At 40.9% G+C, this 21,331-nt stretch overlaps 1 long non-coding RNA gene across 1 annotated transcript in view; it reads left to right on the top strand.

The window, feature by feature from the left end:
• LOC132378047 (uncharacterized) overlaps window positions 1–20,373 on the top strand; it is a 44,845-nt gene extending 24,472 nt beyond the window's left edge. The window contains exons 2-3 of the long non-coding RNA XR_009506874.1: window positions 13,074–13,157; window positions 19,606–20,373. This is a non-coding gene — a long non-coding RNA (uncharacterized LOC132378047). The remainder of the gene's footprint in view (window positions 1–13,073; window positions 13,158–19,605) is intronic.
• The last annotated feature ends 958 nt before the right edge of the window (window positions 20,374–21,331 follow it).

Below are 21,331 nucleotides of genomic sequence, written 5' to 3'. Positions count from 1 at the left end.
TTCAAGAGGTCTAGAATACAAAAGCAGGGCTTTATAAGGCACTGGTGAGGCCTCACCTTGAGTATTGTGAACAGTTTTGTGCTCCTCTTCTAAGAAAAGATGTGTTGGCATTGGAGAGGGTCCAGAGGAGGTTCACAAAGATGATTCCAGGAATGAAAAGTTTATCATACGAGGTACGTTTGATGGGTCTGGGTCTGTACTCGCTGGAACTTGGAAGGATAAGAGGCAATCTCATTGAAACTTTTCAAATATCGAAAGGCCTAGACAGAGTAGATGTGGAAAAGATGTTTCCCATGGTGGGGGAGACTAGGACAAGGAGGGAATGCCTCAGGTTAGAGGGATTCCATTTAAAACAGAGATGTGGAAACATTTCTTTAACCAGAGGGTGGTGAATTTGTGGAATTTATTACCATGGATAGCTGTGAACGACAGGTTGTTGGGTGTTTTTAACAGCATCGCTGTTGCCCACAAAGTAGGCTGCCCCTCTCCACATTGAAAGGAATGGCCAGGACTGATACAGATTAGCACTAGTGGTGTTGCAAGAGTTGCCAATTCACAATGAATTTAATATAGGGCTGACTTCCAGGCTCCATCTCTGAATTTTTCATCGGGACTGACTCTCAAGGCCTTCCTCATGAGTGGGTATAGCCATATAGTAGCAGAGGTTTGAGATCAGAATTTCACTTCTCCTGGATAAGCTACCAACCACAGCTAACAAGCCCTATCTGCCCAATGCAACTGGCATTAAGGCACCAGTAACCCACCTTAGTCAGGCTTAGTAGCAAAGCTGCATGTGAAGGCCAGGCGCTGGTCTTGGTTGTCAGAGGCTATTTGAGATGTACACCATTGGGAACATTTAATAGGTAGTGAGGGTGTATTCCCACTACTACACCCCACCCCTCCCGGCTATAACAACCTTATGGAACTTTGATTTGTAATAAAGCAACACAAATTTAGTGCATAGTGGGAGACTGTGGGGGAAAATTTTTACCTACAAATCATTATAAATTGGCACTACCAAGAAATAGAAGGGATAGACCAGTGCTCAGGGTTAAACAGTAACCATGTCGAGAAAAGGCAAGTTCCTATTCAAGCAACGCACACAAAATGCTGGAGGAACTCAGCAGATCAGGCAGCATCTACGGAAATGAATAAACAGTCGATGTTACAGGCCAAGACCCGTTTGCATTAAACTTGATAGATTAAACTTAAACTTCCTGTTAAACTTGTTTTGAAAGTGGCTAACATTTATATAAGATCATAAAGATATAGGAACCGAATTAGGCCATTTGGCCCTTTGGTCATTTCATTATTCTCCTAATAACCTTTGATGCCCTTAATAATCAAGAACCCATCAACCTCTGCTTTAAATCTACCCAATGAAGGTAACAAAGATGAAAATGTATTCAATCCTGTCTCATAATAACCAATTATTTGAACTGTCTCCAAATAATTCCCTCTTAAATAAAAGAAGATACATTTATAAATCCCCTTAATCATATATCTTAGAAATGTCCTAAATGTGATACATACAATGAGTCACTGCCACAAACAAAACACATATCGTAGTAGTAGGCAGCGTTCAATCTCAGGGGATTATGGGTTTGTGCCTCTGGTGGACTGTCCTCTCCAGAGTGCAAGCCTGGGTGGGAAGATTTGAAGAACTGCCTGTTGTCCATGCAGTGGGTTCCCCCTCTCCACGTCACTGATGTAGTCCAAGGGAAGGGCAATCGCTGATACAGCTTGGCACAGTGTCATCACAGAGGCTGCCAGGGTGAAGTTGTAAACAATATCAAACTGCCTTACGGTCCCCAGTTCTGGATTTCCCCCTTGGGGTTTACTCCCGATGCCTTTCCCATGGGTGGGTATGGCCACAAGGCAGTAGAGGTTTAAAAGCAGTTTTCCTTCTCCTAGTGGGCTGCTGTCCAAGGCCATATAGACAAAGCATAATCTTTCTCCTTTTTCATGAGCAAGGATTCAGTCAGTGAATTGTACTGACACTATAAATTTGTTAGATTCCGTTTTAAAAGAGCACACACTCAAAGATTATGTTGCTTCACAGGCTGTCATGATTCTGGGAATAATAAGCCCTCTAAATATTGGAAAAACCTTTCCTTCAGGTGAACATAGCAATTACCTCAGTAACCAAAATGTAGTTAGAATCTACTGTGTGTCTGAGGAGCAACTGGAGTCAGGCCCTCACACAACATTTGACAAGCACTGTATTAAGAGAAGCACTTGAACTCCCATGGGACAGAAGGCTGGGGAATGAGTGCTGGAAAATGCATTAGTAGAAGTCTGTAGCTACTTGGCACAGATACTGTGAGGTGAAGGGGCTGTTTCTGTGTTGGATAACCTCATAAATGTACTCGGCATTGTGTTCCTGATGTAACTGTACAGAATATCTGGGGTGCTGACGCAGTTCCACATTGAATTCGTTACATGCTTCTTGACCAAGTAGGGCCCTTGCTGTCTTTTGGAGTTCTACTCAATAAGACATGGCACAACCAGTCATTCAGCAAAACAAAAAATAGGGGAAAATGCAGTGAAAATCCCCAAAAATACTGCAGATGCTTGAATCCTGGAATAAAACATCTGTGGATTAGAAAGCTTTTCATCAGAACTGCTTTTGACAATGCCACTGTTCATGCTGCTGACAACAGCACCATCTGAAGAGCTGATAGATTCAGATTTTGCCGATGGTTTGTGAAATGACACTCAGCAATACTCAGAAAGATCCCGAACATGGAGAAGTGACCAATGGAGGTATTAAGATCAGAAGCTTAGCTTCACTTATGGACAAAGAAAGGGAAAGAAAATTAAAATGTGTTTTGCACATCTTAAGTATTTAAAAAAAAAGTTAGAGCAGACAAGGAAGCTGGCAATATTTACCTAGTTCCAGAGAATAATTCTGATCTGGCATTGAATCAATTGGAACTTAAATGGTAGCAATGACCTACTTCTAAGTGATACATTCCATGCCATTCTGTGTAAATTTTATTTTGGGTTCATTTTATTTTCATCATTCCTTAATTTGAACAATTTATTTTCTTCTCTTTGGACTGTCCTCTTTCCATGAACAAATATCTGTTGTTGCTGCTCTATTATTCAAATTTTATATTTTGAAACACCTTTTCACCATTTGTCCTATCTCACCTCTCCTGTCCACATTGTTTATCTCAGAGTACAAAACAGCATTTTTATCATAAACACAAGAGATTCTGCAGAAGCTGGGGATCCAAAGTAACAGGTACTGACAAAATGATGGAGAATCTCAGCAGGTCATGTAGCATCTGTGGAGAGGAATGAGGGGTTGATGTTTTGGGCCAAGACCCATCATCAGGAATGTGCTTTGTCCAATCCCAAAGAAGGGTCTTGGCCTGAGGCATTGACTCTTTATTCCTTTCCCTAGTTACTGTCTGACCTGCTGAGTTCTCCAGCATTTTGTATGCTTTACACTATTTTTATTCATATCTTTCCTATAAATAAACTTCTTTCTCCTAATATATCCTTTTGATTTTACTTCATTTTAAAAATATTATTTTTGTAGTCAGTCTTGCTTTTTGCATTTTATTACCCAGTCCAATTTGTTTTTCCAAATTGAAGATTTATGTTTTTGTTAGATAACCTAATTTCAGATTTTACAGAATAACTAGTATACCTATTCGTCGGGGACTATTGGTTATTCTTCCTAGAAGAAAGACAATAAATAATTTAAAATTGTTCTATTTTAAGAACAGCTCACTTGATTCCAGTTGGAAGCATTAGAACAATTCACCACTCCTTCATCAATGGTTAGCAGACGCTCCAGGAACATGTCACTCTAATTTTAACCCATTGGTCTTCTGCCTGCTTAATCCACTCAGTTCCTCCACATTTCAAATTTTGTTGACCTCAAGTGCTGTCGGTGTGGAGCATACATTTTTTGAGGAGAAGAAAAGGGGTGATGGGGTTTCCAAATTAGAGAGTGGAAATAGAAAGAGGGAAGGGAGGAGAAATTACCGGAAGTTGGAGAAATCAATGTTCATGCCATTAGCTTGAGAGCTATCCAGACGAAGTATGAAGTGTGGTCCCTTCAACCTGAGTTTAGCCTCAGTATGGCTGTTGAGGACCTGCTGGAACAGGAAGAGCAGGATAAACTGAAATGGATAGCCAGCTGAGCTGCCCCTAGTTTCTGAACTCCTTCTCTTTCTTCCATGGTCTACTGTCCTCTCCTATTAGATTAATTCTTCTTGAGCCCTTTACCTCTTCCACATACCCTTTCTCAGCTTCTTAATTCATCCCCCCCTTTCCCATCCACCCGACTTCCCCCTCACCTGTTCTCACCTACCATTTGCCAGTGTGTATGTCTTTCCATCCACCCCACCTTTTAAATCTGGCTTCTGCCCCTCTTCCTCTGCAGTCCAGATGAAGAATGTCACTCTGAAACGTTGACTGTTTACTCCCCTGAGTTTCTCAAGCATTTTGTGTATATTGCTTAATGTTTCTGCAGAATCTGCTGTGTATGTTATATGGTTATGTTTGCCCTCATTGGTCTCTTTACTGGGTTCAGGAGTCAGGAAATTATATGGCAGCTTTATAAAACTCTAGTTAGGCCAAATCTGGACTATTACATTCCATTCTGGTCACCTCCTTTTTGGAATGATGTGGAGGCCTTGGAGGGAATACAGCAGAGGTTTACCTGTTTGCTGCCTGGATTAGAGGGCATGAGATATAAACGGAGATTGGACAAACTTGGGCTGTTTTCTCTGGAGCACTGAAGGCTCAGTGAAGATCTCATCATGTTTCACAAGATTACGTGAGGCATATATCATAGAGTAGACAACCAGTATCTTCTTCTCCACATTGAAATAACTGATGTCAGAGAGCATGCATTTAAGGTGAGATGGGTGAAGATTAACGAGCAAGTGTGGGGCAAGTTTTTTACACAGAATGGTGGTGGGCACCTAGAGTGTGCTACCAGGTGTAGTGGTCAAGATAAGTAATCAGAGGTATTTGCGAGGCTCATAGATAGGCACAATATATCTGAAGAATACAGACATTATAAAGGCATAAGGGACTAGTTTCGTTTAATTACAAATTGTATTTGTTTGGCACAATGCTGTGGACCAAAGGGACTGTCCAATGTTAGGCAGTTTTCTGGAGTTATGTGGATATAGGTGAAATTCAAGAACCAAGCTCCAATTTTAACTGTAAATGTAAATAAGTTCAGGAAGTTTTCAATTATACCTCATACCTACCATACTGTTGAAAGTCTGAGGCACATAGATGTTGTTAGGGTACCTAAGAATTTGCACAGCACTGCAGCAATTTTATGTATTGCTCTGTTTTGCTGCCACAAAGAAATCAAAGTTCACAACATGTGAGTAATGATAAAACTGATTCTGCCATGGGTCTCTATTGTGGACTGACAGTGGGAAAGGGGCAAGGAGAGGGGAATCATGGTTGGGTAAAGGGGAAGGGAGCAGGATACACTAGAGAGACACTCTGTAATGATGAATTAACCAATTGCTTGCAATCAAATGATCTTGCCTGTGTCTCAGGGCAGGGTAAGTCGGCATCCGTTCCACCCTCACTCTCTCCAACACTCCTCTGCCAACTGTTCCACACCCCTCCCATGGTATTCCACCCTCACAATTCTGAACATCCTTTGCTCGCAACAGATTTACAAACTCACTCTCTGCTCCATGTTGGCAAATACAGTACTGTGCAAAAGTCTTAGGCATCCTAGCTAAATATGGTGCCTATAAAATGTATTCCCCCTTGGGAGTTTCCATGTTTTATTGTGTTACAACATTGAACCACAGTGAATTTAATTTAGCTTTTTACACTGATCAACAGAGAAAAGACTCCTTTGTGTCTCTACAAAGTGATCTAGATTAATTACAAATATAAAACAAAATAATTGATTGCATAAGTCTTCACCCCCCCCCTCCCCCCTTTAACATGACACACCAAATCATCACTGGGGCAGCCAACTGGTTTTAGAAGTCACATAATTATTTAAATGGGGATCACCTGTGTGCAGTCAAGGTGTTGCAATTGTTGGTAGTAAGAATACACCTGGATCTGGAAGGTCCAACTGCTGCTGAGTCAGTATCCTGGTAAAAACTACACCATGAAGACTAAAGAACACTCCAAGCAGCTCTGCAGAAAGGTTATTGAAAAGCACAAGTCAGGGGATGGATACAAGAAAACTTCTGTCACTGAATATCCCTTGGAGCACAGATAAGTCAATCAGCAAGAAATGGGAAGAATATGACACAGCTGTAAATCTGCCTAGAGCTGGCTGTCCTCAAAAACTGAGTGACCATGAAAGAAGGGGACTAGCGAGGGAGGCCACCGAGAGACTTACGACAACTCTGGAGGAGTTACAAGCTTCACTGGCTGAGATGGGAGAGACTGCATACTGTAACTGTTGCCCGGGTGCTTCACCGGTCACAGTTTTATGGGACAGTGGCAAAGAGAAAGCCACTGTTGAGAAAAACTGAGATGAAATCTCAGTCAGAGTTTTCCAGATGGCACGTGGGGATGTGAGGAAGTCAACTGGAAGAAGGTTCTATGGTCTGATGAAACCAAAATTGAGCTTTTTGGCCATCAGACTAAATGCTATGTTTGCCATTAGCCAAGCACCACGCATAATCAAAAACATACCATCCCTATCATGAAACATACTGGTGGCTGCTTCATGCTGTGGGGATGCTTCACTGCAGCAGGCCCTGGAAGGCTTTTGAAGGTAGAGGGTAAAATGAATGCAGGAAAATGCAGGGAAATCCTGGAGGAAAACCTGATGCAATCTGCACATGAACTGTGACTTGGGAGAAGATTTATTTTCCAGCAAGACAATGGTCCCAAGTATAAAGCCAAGGCTATACAGGAGAGGCTTAAAACCAACAAAGTTAATGTTCTGGAGTGGCCAAGTCAGAGGCCTGTCCTTAATCCAATTGAGAATTTGTGGCTGGACTTGAAAAAGGGCTGTTCATTCACGATCCTCACGCAATCTGACAGAGCTTGGGCTGTTTTGTAAAGAAGAATGGGGAAAAATTGCAGTGTCCAGATGTGCAAAACTGACAGGGACCTTAGCCACAGAGTCTTCAGGCTGTAATTGCTGTCAAAGGTGCATCTACTAAATACTGATCTGAAGGGGGTGAATACTTATGCAATCAATTATTTTGTGTTTTATATTTGTAATTAATTTTGATCACTTTGTTGAGATCTGTTTTCACTTTGACACAAAAGTCTTTTTCTGTTGATCAATGGCAAAAAAAAGCCACATTAAATCCATTGTGATTCAATGTTGTACAACAATAATGTATGAAAACTTCCGGGGGGGGGGGGGGGTGAATACTTCTTATAGGCACTGTATATGCGCCCAAGACTTTTGTACATTGACACAGCCACTGTCTTACTGTGTTTCCAAATGTCCTGCTGCTACCTAGAATAGCTCTTTTTGCCAATTGTCACATTCTCACTTTTTCATTTCCAGTCAGAATCACCTTATGTTGATACCCTTTGTAATAAATTCTTTAGTGTGTACACGGACCTCCCAGCAGCATGCCTCTTCTGTGGGCTGGAAGAGACCGTGTAACACATCTACGTGGAGTTTGTGAGGCTGCAGCCCCTTTTTGCATATCTGTGTGGGCTGCTTCTTGCCTTCAGTTTGTATTTTAGCCCCGCCCTAATTATATATGGTCATCCAGTAAGGAGAAGTGCATGGAGGAATGAGGATGTCCTTGTCAACTTGCTCCTGGGGCTGGCGAAAACAGCCATCCGTGGGTCTTGGAAAAGGGTGGTGGGAGGATCTGCCTGGCAATGTTTAGGAGTATGTTTGTGCCTGGGTAACTTGAAAAGGAACACGCACAGTCCATGGCGACCTTTGAGGCCTTCTGGGACTGTTGGGCTCCACGGGGTGTAACTGGCGTCATTGATAGAGATAGGAATATTTTGGTTTAATGTGTATTGTCTATTTGTAATAGAGTAATTGTGTTAGTCACTATTTTGTATGTACTGTATAGAACTGAATTTATAATAAGAAAATTTTGTATAAAAAAAAAGTACAAACCTTGCACCTAGCTTCACTTTATGTACATACAACTGGTTTATGTATATAAGCTAATCTTTTATATATATATATACACACACGACCACACTCAATGGATACGGAGTAATAATTATTTTGTTCTCCTCTATATTCGTTTTCTGAAGAATGACAATAAACAATCTTGAATCTAACAACTAAAGTATCAACAAACAAAACATTAAACTGAACTGAAATAATTAAAAAACAAACCCTTCTTTTCCTTTTTGTCTTCTGATCTGAGATCCACATGCTGATTTTCTAGAGAATACAGGAAAAGTAAGCACTACAGGGTCCCATATCCAGATTCCTCAAGAACTTAACTGGCAAAAAAATCCTGACAGATTTAACCCTCTAAATCTATCAGTAAGTTCTTGGCTTTGTGTTTTGCACACAAGCATGGAAGGTTTGAATTATAGCTGTTCAAACAATTCAAAAACCAACAATTCCAGTCAGAACACTGGCAAACTCAGCCTGATCTGGTCCTTTAACTTTGAAGTTTACTGTAGTTGATGTCAAATAGATAAATGTGAATTTTCAAATTCAAGTTTTAGAAGGTGTTCTCTCTTCCTAAGAGTCAAATGGCCTGCTTTGATAACGGTGGTTGAGGAAGACACTGGGGAAAGCCCCTGCTGTTTGAGAAATTAATTAAGACTTACTTAAATGTCAGCCTTTGCACAATGAGTGGTATTCTTCACTTTGAGTCAGAGATAATTGGGTACAAAAATGTGTTACAGAGAAAGAACTGTACAATTGCAAATGTCAACTTTGAGATGAGACATGTAACTAAAGTCTTGTTTACTGACTGAGGTGGATGTAAAAAAATCCAATGATAGTATTTCAAAGAGGGCAAGGAGCCATCCTCATGTCCTGCTCAACTCTTTTCAAGCTACATCACAAAAAAAAAATCATTGTCTGGTCACTGTAACATTATTGATTGTGGGAGCTTGTTTGGAGCAAATTGGTTGTCACATTTCCTTAGAGCAAGGTTCCCTACCTGGAGTCCTCGAATCCCTCGATTAATGATGGGGGTCCATGGCATAAAAAAGCTAGCTAGTAGTGTAGTGGAATCCACACTGGACTTTGAGACGAGTGGTCTTAGGTTCGAATCCAGCCAGGTCCTTGCATGCATGCTTTCCATCTGTGCTGGATTGAGCATTGAGCTAGCAACTTGGCCTCATAAAGAAAATAGATAAAATGCTAAATAAGTGGCAAGGTAGCAGCCTGATGTGTCACTAGGTGCAGAAAGGAACAACACACATGACTTAGAATCTGCACTCTAAAAGATGGCTATGAAGACCTGCAGCATTCAAAGTCACAAATATGCTAAAAGAGTGCAATTTCTTTGCTCAGATTTAGCAGAAATAAACCTTGTTCTCCAAAGTCTTTACATGCCCAATATCTACCTTACTGGATTGAGACTGCAGATTAAATGTAAACCAGGCTCATTGACTGTTGCCTTTCGGAGAAGGAAATCTGCCATCTAAACACAATCTGGCCTTGTTTGTGACACTAGACCAGCTGAGCTGTTTGACTCTTTGTTGTTCTCTGAAACAGCCCAATGAGCCTTTCAGTTCATTGCCAATTATGGATGGGCAGTAATTGCTGGCCTCGTCGGTTCCATCCACCTTCATGAACAAATAAATACATTAAACCTTTGATCTTATAGGTACTTTACTAGATGTTACACATAACAGGTCAGAATATCCAGCTCAACATTTGTTGGCTCCATGCCTGAGGGTCACAACTACTGTGCTGGCTGTTCAGCTGTTACTTGGCAATGCTGCCAACATCTCAATGTGTTGGTTGTCCATTGAATCGAACAATGACCGGAGACCAGTGTGGGAGAGTTTTAAGGTGGAAATTATTGGTTGTCCACCGTATCCAACAATGACTGGAGAGTTTTTCAAGTTGAAAACCCATTTTACTGGGGAATTTCCTCTCTCTTGGCCTTGGGAGCCTGGATCCAGTGGTACAAGTAGTCACAAGCTAATTGTTGAAGGAGATTGAATAATCCCAGCACACATGGAATTTACTTGACCAGCCCATGTGTACTCTGATGGTGCACAACCTTCAGAATGCAGGCAATTCAATGCAAAGTGCCAAACACCTGAATTTTCTTTTACTATTTCCATGGCAAAACCTTATCAATTATAAATTTAGAATATAACAGATAATTGCCCACAAAGATCAGAAGTATTGCTGAAGATTGCCCGTAGTGGTGTGCGTAGTGCTTTACAGAATTACCAGCCTGGGTTCAAAACCCACCGTTGCCTGTAAGGAGTTTGACCATGTGGGTTTCCTCCAGGTGCCCCATTTTCCTCCCACATACATGTCAGCAGGTTATTTGGTCACATGGGTGTAATTGGGCGACATGGGCTCATCAGGTTGGAAGGGCCTGTTATCATGCTGCATCTCTAAATAAAAAAGCAATTTATATCAAAAAAATTAAAATGGCTTACTGTAAGTAAATCTAATGAAATTTTCAAGCCAACCCTTCTAAAGGAGACATTGGATGGCGCTCGTTAGCTCTCAGGTGACCACACGTTGAGGGGTGAGAAACGAAATGATGTTTACATGGAAGAGGAATCAGGTGCAGAATTCACCTGGAGAGAATGATGATGTACTCTTCTCTGTAACCACAACCTCATGTCCTGAAGAAGCCTGAAACATCAACTTTTTATTCCTCTCCATAGATGCTGCCTGACCGACTGAGTTCCTTTGGTATTTTGTGTGTATTGCCTTGAATTTCCAGCATCTGCAGAATTTTTTGTCTTTATGATGTTCTGTAAAATGGTGTGTCTGTAAAATGAACAATGCCAAAACAGTGCCAAACAGATACACAGAACTTCCCTGCTAACCTGAACAGGCCAAGAATTGCTACGTATTTATCCTGGATAGCGCTATAATCTTGGCGGACAAACAGCTGCCCAATATTCCTCACCCTTGACTTCATAATTTGGAAGCAAGAACATTAGTATACGAGAGGGTATTTTAGATACAGTATCTTTTGAAATGCATTGTAAAAGAGCCACTTCACTTCCTCTCATCCATTCTGATTTCTGAGGCAAACATCAACTTAGGGATCAGAGCTCTGGCTGGAAACAAATCACTTATGGTAGTATTGCAGCCTCTCATTATAATAGTCATGCCCCCCACATGTTTCAAACAGAATCAGAATCAGATTTAATAGCACTGACATTCTGTATATCAAGAATTCCTTTGCCTTGTGGTAGCAGTACTTAACAATACATAAAATACTGTAAATTACAATAAGAAATATATAGATATAAATTAAATAAGTAGGACAAAAAGAGAGCACAATAATGAGATAGTGTTCATGGGTTCATTGTCCATTCAGAAAGCTGATGGTGGAGAGGAAGTAGCTGTTCCGAAAACATTCCTTGCAATGTGTCGGGCTTCCTGTAGTTCCTCTTTGACAGTACAGTTGTAATAAGAAGAGAACATGTTCTGAATGACGGAGGCCCTAAATGATGAAACATACTATAATTCATACACTCTGTTATTCATTAATGAGAGATTCCCATAAGGGGTGCAAGGTCATCAACATCTTTATCAGAATGGTAGAATTTGCTACCTTTTTTGTTTTTATCTAATTGTCTAACCACCTGCCTTTACTTACTAACCTTCCTAATAAACATCAATATTACAAACACAGCAGTTTTTGCTCGAGGATATTCTGGCTTGTGTTATATTCGGACCCTGTCTTGAAATGATATCTGTGGCATCTATTACTTATGGATTATTTTATTAATTTAAATGCTTGTCAGGCTATTTTTCTGACAGTGTGGCACTAAGAGAAACTTTGCCAATGGCTCAATGTACTAGAATTAATAAATGTAAATCCACAGGCAATGCATTAGTAAATTTTTGATGCATACATCCAGACCGCTACTGGGCTAGGTTCTGTGCTAATAACTGTATCATTTTTTTATTATTATTTTCTTCCTTGAACCAACATATGACATGAAATTAAAGGCTGCTCCCTTTAGAAACTCACAAGCCCTGCGGTCTCAGACTGAACCAAATGTTGAGCCATTCCTTCCCGTGGTCTCATTCATCCAAGGCTCTTCTACCATTCAACAAACAGGAGACAACACTCATTCATGGGGGATCCTACATTGTTGTCGGCAGATGTGAGGGCTTTTCCTTCTCCTAGTGGCTCACTGAGGAACTGAGCAGCAGGAAGGGTCTGAGTGAGACTGGCCAAACTGCTATTCTGCCTGGTTCCATCGACCCACACATAACCCTTCATACCACTACTGGCCATGTACTTACCCAATTTGTTCCAAAATGCTGAAATTGTACCCACCTCCACCAGTTTGTTCCACACTCTCACCACCCTCTGAGAGAAGAAGTTTCCCCTCAGGTTTTCCATAAGCATTTCACTTTTCACCCTTAACCTGTGATCTCTCATTCTAGTCTCACCCAACCTCAATGGAAAAGACTTGTTTGCATTTACCCTATCTATGCCCCTCATAATTTTGTATACCTCTGTTAAGTTGCCCCTCACTCTCCTATGCTCCGTGGAATGAAGTCCCAACTTTTTCAACCTTTCTCTATAACTCAGGTCCTCAAGTCCCGGCAGCATCCTTGTACGTTTTCTCTGCATTCTTTCTATTTTGTTTACATCTCTACTGTAGACAGTGACCAAAACTGCAGACAATACTCCAAATCAGGTCTTACCAACATCTTATACAATCTTAACTTAACATACCAACTCCGGTACTCAATACTCTGAAGGCCAATGTGACAAAAGCTCTCTCTACAATCCCATCTATCCATGTGTAATGTCAAGGGTTAGCCTACGTGCCAGTCAAAAGCCACCTCCACCGTGCCAGTCACTGATGAGCCTGTTTGAAGGATGTGATAGGTTTCTCCCATTGGCTGGCTTTCATGCTACTGGTCTCAGGCACAACAGGTGTATGGTATAAGAAAAGGGCTTGTGAGACACTCTCTTTCTTTTTGCGAGGAGCTCCCCTTCGGACTGGGTCACAACCAGGGCTGAAGAACCATTGGGAAGTGTGCTGCAGGCAGGAGGGCCCAAGCACAAACTTAGGTAAGCAGCAGTTTGTTGAATATTTCATATTGTAGTTGTGTAACTTGGGGGTATTTATCAAAGTACCTGTTTGAGTTAGAAGTGTTATTGAGTGTTTAGTATCATAGCTTTTGTAACTTAGGGTGGTTTAGAATAGTACTTGTTTGACTTAGATGCTTGGTTGAGTGTTTCACTATTGTTTGTAAATAAGTAGTAAACGTGCTTACTTGCAACCGGTGTCTTCTTTCCCATTTACCATATATGCAAATCAGCTTCCATATAACAGTGTGATAGGGTCCTACCTTCAGGAGTAATATATCTATTCCCAGATCCTTCTGTTCTACCACACTCTGCACAGCTCTACCATTAATTGTGCAATTCCTGTTTTGCCCCCTGAAAGAAAGCGAATGCCATCGACAAGTTGCACATATGGATCAGTTCCACCTGAAAAGCAGCAGGAACATCAGTAAACGTCTTGATCTATAAATTGTGGCTAGAGATAGGAACAAATGTAGATTCTAAATTTGTACCCATGTTCCTCAAAATATCAACCAAATAGAACTCACAGCAAAACCGAAATTGACTCTGTGATCCCAGTTTCAACTGTGAATGAATAGTGATCTTGGGTAACAGCAGAGATATCAAAACACCCTTCGCACGTGTTTCATGTCCAGAGCACCAGATTCAGCTTATACCTACTACAACATCAAATGCATGAGTGTGGTGAACATGAGAAAGTCTATAGATGCCACAAACAGAACTCAGCAGGACAGGCAACATTTATGGAAGTAAATAAACAATTGATGTTTCGGGCCAAAACCCTTCTTCAGGACTGAAATGGAAGGGGGAAGATACCAAAATGAAAAGGTGGAGGAGGATAACTAGAAGGTGATAGGCGAAGCCAAGTGAGTGGGAAATGCAGAGGGCTGGAGAAGAAGGAATCAGATAGAAGAGGAGAGTGGACGATTGGGAGAAAGTGAAGGAGGAGAGGACCCGGGGGAAGTGATAGGCAGGTGAGAAGAGGAAAATGCCAGAATGGGGAATAGAAGAAGGGAAAAGGAGGGGAAAAAATTTTACTGGAAGGAGAACTCAATATTCATGCCATCAGGTTGGAGTCTACCCAGACAGAATGTTAGGTGCTGTTCTTCCACCCGGTGGCCTCATCTTTGCACAAGTGGAGGCCATGGAATGGGGACAGGAACATGTCGGAACGGGAATGGGAATCAGAATTAAAACGTTTGGCTACTGGTAAGCTCTGCTTTTAGTGAATAGAGAGGAGGTGCCGACGAAGTGGCTTCCCAACTTAAGATGGGTCTCACCAATGTAGAAGAGGCTGCATCAAAGCTCTAGACACAATAGATTCGCAGGTGAAGTGTTGCCCCACCTGGAAGGACAGTTTGGGGCCCTGAATGGAGGTGAGGGAGGAGGTGTAGGGGCAGCTGTAGCACTTGAGCTGCTTGCAAGGAATAGTGCCAGGAGGGAGATTAGTGAGGATGCATGAATAGTCAAGAGAGTTGTGGAGAGAATGATCACTGTGGAAAGTAAAGGGGGGTGGTGAGGTAAAGATATATAGGATCCCTTTTGGAGATGGCAGAAGTTGTGCAGGATGACGTGTTGGATGCAGAGGCTCATGGGGTGGCAGGTAAGGACAAGAGGAACTCTGTCACTGTTAAGGTGGGATGAGTTCAGGAAATGGAGGAAATGCAGGTGAGGGCAGCAGCTGTGATGTCCTGGAAAGGAAAACGCTATCCTGGGAATAGATGCAGTGGAAGCAAAGAAACTGAGAAAAGGGAAAATCATTTTTACATAGAAACATAGAAAACCTACAGCACAATACAGGCTCTTTGGCCCACAAAGTTGTGCCGAACATGCCCCTACCGTAGAAATTACTAGGCTTACCTATATCCCTCTATTTTTCTAAGCTCCATGTACCTATCATGGAGGTGATTGGGTGGGAAGAGGGGAAAGTCAAGATGACTGTGGAAAGCAGTAGGTTTATAAAAAATGATGGTTGACAATTTGTCTCCCGAGATGGAGACGGAGATATTGAGAAAGTTGAGGGAGATGTTAAAAATGGACCAAGAGAATTGAAGGGCAGGGTGGAGTTAGAGGCAAAATTGATAAAAGTGGTGAGCTCGGCATGGGTGCATAAAGCAGCAAAATGTAATGGATGCAGAGTTGGGGAAAATTAAATTGAAAGATTCAAAGTACACTTATTATCAAAGTATGTATGAATTATACAACCTTGAGATTTGTCTGCTTACAGACAGCCACCAAACAAGACCTGGAGGAACCAATTAAAAAAAGAATAACACCCAAAGCTCAGAGAAGGGGAAAAAACACAAATCATATAAGCTATAGAAGGGAGCACAGAATTCCAAACCAAACTGATCGCTTAGCTCTGAATCTGCACAGCAGGCCAGAGGAGGCCAAAAGCCTCGACCTCAAGTCATCATATTAGCAGGGCAAATTGTTGTGAAGCTTGCAGATGTGAAGCAACGCATCAGGGGCAGTCTCACAGCCTCAGCAACACAGAGAAAGGAGTGAACATAGTGAGAGAGTGTGCAAAATCGGCCCAACTCTCTCTCCAGGTCCTGACACCCTGCCTTTCTAGTCTATCTGGACTGGAGTTTCAATTGTCCAAGCAGTGCATCGTGTCTCAAAACAGGTCCTGGGGCCCACCACAGCAATTGTTCTGGGCCTAGACCTTGCTGCCAGTCCAAAGCCGTTCTCAACCTCTCCAAATTGGTTTGGCATTTAGAGCAATGCAACCTCGCACCCGGGTTAATTTGATAGGCATCAAAACTCCTCTGCCTCGACTATCACTCACTCCAACTCCATCTGCAGCCTCATCTCAAACATATTATGTTTCGACTTTGCAACATACCAGCATGGCTCATCCCTCCAATCAGCTTCACCTTCAGTCACCTCTTCATTGTTTGTGGTGACAGTTTACCAGAACTTACTTCAGAAAAGGTGTCACTAATAACATTTGTTGTCAAAGTTCTTGCCTATCAAACTACCAGTAAGTTGTTGCTTGCCTTCGGTAGTGCTATCTTAGACCAGAACCAGGAAGGCTTCGAACATGGACTCTTCTACATAGTCAACCAAGAGGTAGGCATAGCTTGGGACCAACGGGTGCCTGTGGCTAACCCTCACGTCTGGAGAAATTGGGAGGAGCTGAAGGAAAAATTGTTGAGGGTGAAGACCAGTTCTGCCAGACGGAGGAGGGTGGTGGTGGAGGGGAATTGGTTGGATCTTTTGAAAAGAAAGAAGCAGAGAGCTTTCAGGCCTTCTTGATGGGGAATAGATGTGAATAGCGACTGGACATCCATGGTGAAGATGAAGCAGTTAGGGCCAGGGAATTGGATGTTACTGAGGAGATGAAGTTACACCCATATAATTTTGGATTTAAGTATTCTTTTGAATTAGTTTGATATTTTGAAGTTACAAAACATAATATTAGTGATGAAGTATTTTAAGACAAACCCAACACGGTTATTGATCTGTTGCAGTGAGATGTTCAAAATAGAATAAAATGCAGTGAGAGAAGTCCCAACACAGAGCAGCATGTGTTCTTTGGAAAGGAAAGCACAAACGAGTTTTGATTAAAATAAAGGCCATAAACTAAAGAATTCAGGGTTCAAAGTGTGAGTACTTGGTGATAACAATCATTATTTAAAAAATCAGAAATGGCTGGTTACATCAGAAAACTTGATGAGTTTGATTACACAATGGTAATTGGCTTATGTATACTGAGCTATTGGAACAATATTTTGAAGCAAATAAAATAGCCAATGAGACGTTACTGCCAATTTTGCTAAATGCATTAGGTATAAAGGTGCATAGTTTGCTTCAAAATTTGACTATTCCAACAAACCATCAGAAATTAACTTTGCTGCTATAGTAAAAATGAACTCTTAGGAACACTTAGAACCAAAGCAATTGTTGATTTCACAATGCTTTCAGTTTCATAAGCAGAATCAAGAAGAAGGGGAGTCCATTTCAGCGTAGGTGGCTGAATTGAAGAGATTGCCTGAGCATTGTCAGTTTGGAAATGAGCTTAATGATATACTAAGAGATTGATTAGTTTGTGGAATCTTATAAGAAAGCATTCAAAAATGGCTCCTAACTGAAGCACAGCTTACATTTAGAAGAGCAGTGGAAATTGCTGCTTCAATGGAAACCACAGAAAGAAATGAAATTGAGTTGCAGTCAGGAATGAAAGTGAGCACGAATAAAATTGCAACATCTAAATAAAAATCAGCCTGGCTGAACAAATTGTAGCAGGGGCTCACATACGCCAAACAAGTATAGGTTTAAAGGTGAAACTTGCAGAAAATGCAACGAAGTCAGACATATACAAAGAGCATGACAGGCATACGAAAATAAATGGACTGCACAGAGAATAGAAAGCATTAGAAGTTCAAGTTGCAGTTTCAAACAGAACATTGATCTGTATGCTGTTGAAAACATCTGATAATGATGAGAGTGAAACAGGACTGTGTAATCTTGAGATGTACAATGTGAAAACTAACAATAGACAAGCAAGATGACTTACACCATAAGTTAAATGGCAAATTAATTAAAATGGAATTGGATAGTGGTTCTGCTGTTTCAGTCATTCCACAAAATAAGTTTGAATGGCATTTCAAAGATACTGAACTGAAACCTACAGATATTCATCTAAAATCTTATACTGGAGAAAAGATAAATCCAGTGAAACATGCCACATTGAGCTTATACGTGGAATAAAACTGACGAACCGGCATTGTGGGATCATGATTGGCTGAGACGATGACAACTTGATTGGAGATCCATTCACCATTTGCATGCCACACTGCCTGTAGTAGAGTCACCAGAAAGCAAATTAAGAAAGGTACCAGATGATACCATAACCATCTCAATAGCATGAACCATTGCCCAACAGAGGACAAACAGGTGTTGGTGCCAACTCTGTGCCTCTGGTTCAAAAGCATATTGGACCAAGGAAAGTCCATGCTGCTCAGAGGGATTGTGAAAGTGATCTGACAACAGTTTTTATAGGCACCATATCTGAGAAAGCTTCTTATTTGTTAATTAGGTAACTAGTTGTGAAATGTGGCTTGGTTTTAAGCTGGAAGCAAGTTCATGGAGTTTCAAGAAAGTTGCAAGCATTCGGCATCCTAGAACCCGAAAGTGCATTAAGTATACGGCATGAACTCAGGTGCAAGACAAAAAGCTGCTTGTAAAAGTACAGTGGTGCTAGAAAGTTTGTGAACCCTTTACCTAGATAAAGAGAACCCAATTAAATAAATAACACAAAAAACATTATATTTGTTCAATTATTTATTAAGAAAAATGATCCAATATTACATGTATTTTGTTGGAAAAAGTACGTGAACCTTTGCTTTCAGTAACTGGAGTGACCCTCCACCCTCTTTTACAGCAATAACTTGAACGAAACATTTCTGGTAACTGTTGATCAGTCCTGCACATTGGCTTGGAGGAATTTTAGACTATTCCTTCACACAAAACTGTTTCAGTTCATCAGTGTTACTGGGATACCTTGCATGAACAGCCCTCTTTAAGTCAAGTCACATCAGTTCAATTGGGTTAAGATCCAGACTCTGAATTGGCCATTCCAAAACATGAATTTTCTTCTTTTTAATCCATTCTGTTGTGGACTTACTGTAGTCTTTCAGATTACTGTCTTGTTGCATCATCCGACTTCTATTAAGCTTCAGGTGATGGACTGCTACCCTGACATTCTCCTGTAAGATGTCCTGATACAATTTTGAATTAATTGTTCCCTCAATGATTGCAAGCTGTCCAGGCCCTGAGCCAGCAAAGCAGCCCCAACCACGATGCCCCTTCCAGTGTTAGGAGGTTTCGATGTTGGTGTGCAGAGACCTCTTTCCTCCAAACATAGCAGTGTACATTTCTGCCAGAGAGTTCAGCCTTTGTCTCATCTGTCCACAGAACGTTGTCCCAGAAGCATTGTGGAACATCCAGTTAATCTTTGAAATTTGAAATGTATGGCAATGTCTTTTTTTGGAGAGCAGTGGTTTCCTCCATGGTGTTTTTCCATGAACACCATTCTTGTTCAGTGTTTTTCTTAACTGGACACATAACCAGAGACTTTAGAAAGTTCTAGAGATCTCTGCAGGTCTTCTGATGTTATCCTTGGGTTTTTTTTCACCTCCTTCAACATCGTACATTGTACTTTTGGTGCGATCTTTGAAGGACTCCCAATCTTAAAGGGAATAGCAACAGCACAGAATTTCCACCATTTGGAAACTATTTCTCTTACTGTGGACTGATGAACACTCAGGTCTTTAGAAACACTTCTGTAGCCTTTTCCAGCTTCATGTATCTCTACAATTCTTCTTCTAAGGTTCAATGAATGTTGTTTTGATCGAGGCATAAATGGATCTTTGTTGACAAGAGCAGACTCTCAGTAAGCTGACTTTGTGTGTCTTTTTTAAAGGGCAGGGCCGCTCCACAGCCCACACATCCAATCTCATCTCATTGGTTGGAACACCTGACTCCAAATAGCTGTTGTGGAAGACATTACTCCAGTGGTTCACCTACTCTTCTGAACCACGACTGTGATTGTTTACATGTAAACATTAATGATAAACATAAATCAGTAATGATGAGAAGAAGTACAGTTGTTTGTGTGTTATTAGTTTAGGCAGATTGTGCCTGTCCATTATTGTGACTTAGATGAAGATATGATACAGTTATGATAACTGTCATAATACCATAATGAGAAAGTATAATGAAGTCCAGGTTGAGTACCCCGTATCCAAAACTACAAAATCTGAAATTTTCTTAAGCGCTGACATGACATCACAAATGGAAAATCCCACCAGACACTGTAAAGGTTCCCGGACTCTGCACATCACAGACAGTTCTGAGAAGTGACTCATATGTAATGAACATATGTTATTGAAAAATAGAAAAAAACACTACATAAGATGTACAATGAAAATTTTGATCGTGTAGTGAAAGAATGGATTCATCAATGTTGGTGTGAATGTATGCCGCTTAACAGTATGCTGATCATGAAACAAGCAAAGATCTATCACGACGAACTGAAAATCGAAGGTATTGCAGAGATTTAAGAAAAGTTACGGCATTAAAATTTTAAAGATTTTATAAGTTTTAAAGAGTCTACTGATCACAATGCAGTACAGAAATTCATTGATGAGCATTGATGAATTGAGAATTCATTGATAATCACTGATGAAGAGCTAGCACCAGAACAAGTCTACAATTCTGATAGTTTTTATACTTCAAACGAAACCTTAAAAAAAGTAAAATAAAAATACAGTGTACTTTAACTTTTTATCCCAGGTGGGTACTGAAAGCCTGCTGTTGTTAGTTGTTGTTCAACAGCTGTTACTCTCCCAATGGTGCTGGGCTGCTTTCTTTAGCCTGCACAGATTATATTGTCATTATATTGATGGTATATAATAATTTTTACTGTGCAATATAAGAAAGACTGCTTACTGGCAGCACATAAATTCAGAGTTGGAAATGATGCGATCCAAAGCTATCTCATTATATATTCTAAAATCTGAAAAAAAACCCAAATCTGAAACATTTCCAGCCCCAGGCATTTTCAGATAAGGGGTACTCAACATTCTTCATTTCTCAGGAAATCCTCTGCTGTTCCAAGCCTGAAGCCATGGTGTCACCGTTTACAGTCACCTATGAGAGAGGAGTCAGAGTTGGTGCACTCTACGCAAGCGAAGTGGCACTGTACTCAAGCAGACATCAGTGTTTGCTCAGCAGAAGACAAGCTGTATTGTGTTCAACTTAGACTGCTGCAACATCCATGGATTTAGGGTCTTGGACTACTTTTTTTGTGTGACTGTATATTATGTGTGCTTGCTGTTTTATGTGTACAATATGTTCCTTGTGCAGTGTATGACCGTTGGAGCTGTGTTTTGCACTTTGGCCCTGGAGTAACATTGTTTTGTTTGGTTGTATTCATGGTTACTCAAAAGTGACAGTCAGACTTGAACTTGCTGATCCAGGTCAGTCCTTGCTGGTAATATTAAAACAATGCTAGAAACTAAACACCTCATCAACCAATTGTTGCAATTGAAAAGGAACATTTGATATAGAAAACCAAGTAGTCCATTCATGTCCGATCCACTACTGCATGAAGTCATGACCACATTCTCAAATCCTTAATTATACCT

This window comes from Hypanus sabinus, chromosome 19, assembly GCF_030144855.1.
Source record: "Hypanus sabinus isolate sHypSab1 chromosome 19, sHypSab1.hap1, whole genome shotgun sequence".
NCBI classification, from domain to species: Eukaryota; Metazoa; Chordata; class Chondrichthyes; order Myliobatiformes; family Dasyatidae; genus Hypanus; species Hypanus sabinus.
This window is presented reverse-complemented; position numbering and strand designations above follow the sequence as displayed.